Here is a 6,964-nt window from a genome sequence, read left to right as displayed (position 1 = left end):
AAACTTTAGAACTATATTAGCGGTTTTGGAACCTTCTAGGCCATCCCGCCCTCCCAGGAAACAGGATTCGCCTCGAATAGATAAGTTTTAAAACTGGTATAATAATGAATAAGAAGCAGATGACTCAGCGATATCAAGTCGAGGACAAACCGATAACTTGGCGATAATAATCCATCAGAAATTATGAGACTTTAATCAAAATCTTTGCATTACAACAGTTATTAAAATAATTCAAGAAAAATTATATTAGTAAGGAAATAATGTCAATCAACTTCACAATGCCTGACAGCGCTATTAATATTTTTTATTGTACCAACAGTGCACATAAAATATACCATCTGTGTAACATTTCGTTAATAAAACAGAAAACAGTCATATTCCAACCAATAAGTTGATAGGCGCTAATTCAGTGCTAACAAACCATTAATTTAGCCACAGGCTCACATTTTGTGCATTTTGATTCGGATAAATCGCATAAAAAAATTAAACGGATCAATATGCAGATCATAATGCAAAATGCGATAAATTTTCCGATTCGCTACTCGTGCAAATAAATACACTATATACATAAGTACATGGAGCAATATGCTTATGGAAGTCTAGCATGTGTTCTATAAAACCTTCAATCAAAACCACAACCCCTTAGAGGAGCAGCTTATTTCGTGTTATTGACAATTTAATTGCAAACAAATAATACTAGCTTTACAACATAACTAGCATTGTTGTTTAGTTGTTTAGCAATTGCAATGCTTGAACAATAAAATTAAAAGCAAATAAATCAATTCTAATAAAAATTTGAAAAACAAAAACATTGAAGATATTGACGTGGTATGTAGCCAACAATTATGGTATGACTATTCACGGCCAACGTTTGACAATTCTATTATTATGCTTTGAAATATATACTCGTACATACATATGTACAATGCGAGCAGATAAAGTCAGAAGCAATATCGTGGAGGATAATAATTTCTTTATTGCAAATAAAATTCATTCATTGCGGCTTTATAATATCCCATTACGCATATGGAATAGATAATTGAATGTTTAAATTAAACTGAAGGTCGCACAAGCAACGAACGGCCATGAAAACATTTAGAAAGGAAATCAGTTTAAACTTTATTTAATTTTGTTTTAAATTTTTTTTTTATTATATATTTTTTATATTGTTTTATTTAATTTTATTTCGTTTTGTTTATTTTTTTCATTTTTAGTTTTATATTTTATATTTTTTTTTTTATTTTTATTTTTTTACTTTATTTTATTTTATTTTTATTTTACTTATTTTGTTTTATTTATTGTATTTAATTTAATTTTATTTTATTTTTATTTATTTTATTTTGTTTATTTGCTTTTATTTTAATTTTTTAGTTATTTAATTTTATTTTAAATTATTTTATTTTATTTTATATATTGCATTGTATTTTATTTTATTTAACTTTATTTTATTTTATTTCTTCTTGAGCTCCACTTTGGGCTATACATTATACATCTGTTGTATTCAACAAGACATATAAAGCTATTTATACTAAATATACTGTAACGAATTTACTTGCAAATCCTCTTATTTGCAATCCTCTGCTAAGTTCGAATCACTAAACTGTTGAATAAATAACTCCAATATTGAATAATGGAAAAATGGCCTTTATTAAAGTACTTCACAATAACACTTATACTTTGCTACTCGCTGGCTTAATAACCAAACTGATTGATAACTCAAATGAAACTCTACTATTGGCCGCCAGATCGCGTGCTTAATCAAACTGATTGATAGCTCAACTCAAACTGAATTACTTCTTACTCGCTTGTGCCGCTTTTATAGTTTACGCTGCATACATCTAGGCTCTTCTATTTCCAGAACTTACCAACTATTTCGAGTGTTTATAGTTCTCATATAGTTTCTACTTGTTTACAATTTTCTTCTTTTCAGCGTCTCTCAGATGTATGTGAGTTTGTAGTTTACAGTCTCTCGCACACACATAGGCGTATAAGTAAATGCATCTGTATGTGACATCTCTCGGCTGCCTTATATATGTGTATACATGATTTGATTATTGACGTGAACATCGCTTAGCATCGCCTTAGTGATGGTATAGCTTAGGGATGCTAATATCCGTGACACTGCCCTCCACCTAAGTCTGATCGTCCCGATCAGACAAATCTCTCGATCTAAACGCTGCTAGCATCGCCAAATGTACCACTATTCTACTCCGTGGTTTCTCAATGCTTTGCATGCGGTAGATGGTATCACTGATCTTCTTCACAACCTTGTACGGACCTTCCCAACTGCACCGAAATTTGGATGGAACACCTTCCCGCCGGTGAGGGTTGTATAACAGTACCAAATCTCCCGCCAAGAGACCTTTCGAATTATTTTCCTTGTCGTACCTGTGTTTCATCTTACTACTCATTATCCTGGATCTTTCCCTCGCACTCTGTTGCTTGACCAATGAAGAACTACTTCGCAGAGCTTGCGCTGGACGGATTTCCTTTGCATAATCAGTATCGTTCCGACGCTTCACAACAGTAGTGTGCCTTGGCTTGAAACCACCATTGCATTCTTTCTTCGTTTCAGTACGTCCGTTAGGGCTTTTCAATGCCAGTGTTTCTCTCACAGGTACCTTCGGTTTTGATTTGTTTGGCCCATTTGTTCCATCAACCTTTACCTTTGAATTTCGTGGCCTTCGTCGAGTCTTCTCCACCAGTACCCGATTACTGCTGAACGCTTTTTCCAAACTAAAGTTAAGTGGCACATCTTGGTTCTCATAACACATCACCCTTCTCTGCATATCGATCTTAATGTCATGGTCAACCAAGAAATCCACTCCCAATATAACTTCATCAACAATCTCCGCCACAACAAATTTGTGTAGAACCATGACCTTCCCAATCAATACTTCACATATCACTTCTCCCTGAACTTGGTTATACTCGCCAGTGACCGTACGCAACTTTGCTCCAGGTAACGGTTTTACTCTCTTGTTGACCAAGTCAGATCGGATCAAGGAATGAGATGCGCCCGTATCTACAGTCAGTACTCGTTCTTTGCCATCCACATTCCCTCTGACGGTAAGACTGCTTGATTTCCTTCCAATTTGCGACACAGATATCACGGGGCACTCAATAGCTGGGTCTAGCTCTCTACCTCTTACTCGCTCTTGCCCATCTCCTCCAGCTTTGCGTTTACGGCCACCCACATTGTTGGAACTATTAAGACCAAGATCGCAATGACGTGCTATGTGACCGGACTTCCCGCATTTGAAGCATTTGATAACTTTTTCACTTCGCTTTTGCGATCCTTTCAGTGCCTCCAATATTGCGTTTACCCACTCTGGCCTTTCTACTTCCACACGGCGTGCTTTGAAAACTGGCTTACACAGAAGCGACGCCGTTTCCTGAATCAGAGCTTATGACACCGTTTCTGCGAATGTTGGCTTTGGGTTCGCGTATGTGGCTCGCTTCGTTTCGACGTCCCTTATGCCATTTATAAAGCTCTGAATCTTCACTCTTTCCGTGTATTCCACGGGTGCATCCGCATTTGCAAGATGAACCAATCTTTCAATGTCCGAAGCAAACTCCTGCAAAGTCTCGTTAGCTTTTTGGTAGCGGTTTTGCAATTCTATTTGAAATATCTGTTTCCTGTGTTCGCTTCCGTATCGCCGTTCTACAGCAGCCATCAATGCGTCATAACTGTTCCGTTCGTACTCTGGAATAGTCTGTAAGATTTCGGCAGCTGGTCCTTTCAATGCTACGAAGAGTGCTGCAACTTTATCTTCATCATTCCAGTTGTTCGCTGTCGACGTCTTCTCAAATTGGAGCTTAAATACTTGGAATGGAACAGAACCATCAAACGTTGGGGATTTTACCTTCAGAGTAGACATTGAAGTGATTGGACGGTTCAATTGTAACTCCTGAATCCGATCTTTCAAAGCATCCATCTCGGCCTCCACTTTATTTTGTCGTTCACTAACAGCCTCCAGCTGCGATGAGAATTGTGTTTCCTGTGCCTCCAGCTTTGTTGAGATACGTTCTTCTTGTGCTTCGAGCTGTAATGTTATGCGTGCCTCTTGTTCTTTTAATTGTTCTGCAATTTGTGACGCCATGTGTGTTTTCTGTTCTTCCAATTGTGATGCCATATATGTCTTCTGTTCTTCCAGTTGAGTTTCCATCTTGGATGTTATCTGTGTCGACATTTCTGAAATGCGTGCCTCCTGTGATTCCAGTTGTGATGACATGTTGGTAGATATTTGTGATGACATTTCGGACATTTGTGCCGATATTGCAGCCAATATCATGTTCAGGTCTGTGTTCGCCATTGTCTGCGGTGTTTCTTCCATTTTTGTTATTTCCTCGCCATCAAGATGAAAGTCATACTCTTCCACATCAATTCCTTCTGCTTCCATTGCCTCTCGTAGCCGTGCCTGAAGTTCAAGTTTAACGCCGCTTGTATTCAATCCACGGCTCTCCAACTCCTCTTTAAGTTGCTGGATCTTCAATTCACTGAACTTTGCCATGTCCTTGTTGTCCTCTGGAATTTATTCAACAATTCCTCTTCTGACACCAATTGTAACGAATTTACTTGCAAATCCTCTTATTTGCAATCCTCTGCTAAGTTCGAATCACTAAACTGTTGAATAAATAACTCCAATATTGAATAATGGAAAAATGGACTTTATTAAAGTACTTCACAATAACACTTATACTTTGCTACTCGCTGGCTTAATAACCAAACTGATTGATAACTCAAATGAAACTCTACTATTGGCCGCCAGATCGCGTGCTTAATCAAACTGATTGATAGCTCAACTCAAACTGAATTACTTCTTACTCGCTTGTGCCGTGTTTACAGTCTCTCGCACACACGTAGGCGTATAAGTAAATGCATAAATGTGAAATCTCTCGGCTGCCTTATATATGTGTATACATGATTTGATTATTGACGTGAACATCGCTTAGCATCGCCTTAGTGATGGTATAGCTTAGGGATGCTAATAGCCGTGACAATACATACTTAGGTAAATTCATAATAATCTGTAAATTACATGTAATGTCTAAAAATGAACGAACAGTGGATGTTGTTGATAGAATTACTGCCTTTTGAATAGGTAGAAGCTTATCCTCTAATTTTAGTTTCTTCAGGGTCTTCATAAGGGTTTTGGGTACCACGCCTGTTGATGAAATGATTACTGGCTCTATGCTTACTTTATCAAAGTGCCATAACAGCTTCATTTCCTGAGCAAGTCCTATGTACTTTTTTTTTATTTCTTATTTTATCTAATTTACATTAATTTAATTTCATTTTTTTCATTTTTTATTTTATTTTTAATATTTTATTTTATTTTCTTATATTTATATCTTGTATTTTATTTTATTCTACCTTATTTTATTTTATTTTAATTTATTTTATTTTATTAAATTTTTTTATTTTATTTTCTTTTATTTTATTTTATTATTTTATTTTTATTTTATTTTATTTTATTTTATTTAATCTAATTTAAATTAATTTAATTTCTTTTTTTTTATTTTATTTTATTTTATTTTATTTAATCTAATTTAACTTAATTTTATTTCATTTTATTTTATTTTTTTTTTATTTTATTTTATTTTATTTTTTTTTATTTTATCTTATTTTAATTTAAATTAATTCATTTTATTTACTGTGTTTTTTTTTTTACTAAATATACGTAGATTTCGCTGTAATCTTCTACTGTCCATATTGCTACATAATCGACAATAGAAACGCCCTCGCTCAAGGCAGCAGATGGTACCATAGTTTTTCTCTCCAAGAATGTTAGAATCTTAGAAACATAAAAAAAAAAAATAAATGTAAGGCGCGATAACCTCCGAAGAGATCTAAGGCCGAGCTTCTCTTCCAATTTGCGTCGTGCTCCTCTTGATTTTTCCCTACAAATTGGCCGGACGGGACCTACATGTTTTATGCCGACTCCGAACGGCATCTGCAAGGCAGATGAGTTTTCACTGAGAGCTTTTCATGGCAGAAATACAATCGGAGCGCTTGCCAGACACTGCCGAGGGGCGACCCCGCTTAGAAAAATTTTCTTCTAATTGAAAAATCTTATTTCTAAAATTTTGATGTTGCTTTGCCCGGGAGTTGAACAAAGGGCATACGGTGTGATAGGCGGAGCACGCTACCATCACACCACGGTGGCCGCCAACATAGTCACAGATAATAGTCACTACAACTGAAAAGTCACAGTTAGAAATCACGTTACTCCTGAAAAATCGCGATCTAAAAACTCTCCCTTCTGCATGACCGCTTTCTGGCATCTCCGTCTCGCAAGATCAAGGAAAATACTCGTGTATCTTTAGGCATAGCAGCCGCGAATCGGAAATTCCAACCCCGAAGCTCCTGAGCACCGTAAAGTCTTTTTAAAACTCAATGGAAGTAGTCGCCGCCGTTATTTCCAACTATATGCTTAAAATGTATAATAACTCATCTAAAGTAATCGTGAGAAATATGAGTAGACGCTCAACACTGGAAGGTAATTTATTGACATTACTCTGGATTGTGGCCATAAATAGTCTTCTCGTGATATGTGAAGCCAGCTGTTGCGCAGTTGTTTCCCATTCAAACTTATGTGATGTTATTGATATCTGGATATGGAGTCTTATTAACTGGATGTAAACAATTCAAATCGGTCGTGCTTTACGAGAGTATTTAACTTTTGAGTGGAACCTCACCTCATTCCCTAAAATTTTTGAAGAGCGTTCTATCTCAGAATCCGGTTAAATAACGAACTTTCTCAGAATATTTTTCATAAATACACTTTCTTATTTAAGAATATATATATTTTCAGCTTAGAAAGGGCGGTTTTGAGACAAGCTATGAGGTAGGGCGTTTGTCAAACGGTTAGGAAATATATCACATATTCCGATATTCTATCGGGTATCAAAGCACTGAGCTCGACCGATAATGATCTTGAAATCACCTTTCCGTATTAGT

This window comes from Eurosta solidaginis, unplaced genomic scaffold (assembly GCF_040869045.1).
Source record: "Eurosta solidaginis isolate ZX-2024a unplaced genomic scaffold, ASM4086904v1 ctg00000492.1, whole genome shotgun sequence".
In the NCBI taxonomy this organism is placed as follows: Eukaryota; Metazoa; Arthropoda; class Insecta; order Diptera; family Tephritidae; genus Eurosta; species Eurosta solidaginis.
This window is presented reverse-complemented; position numbering follows the sequence as displayed.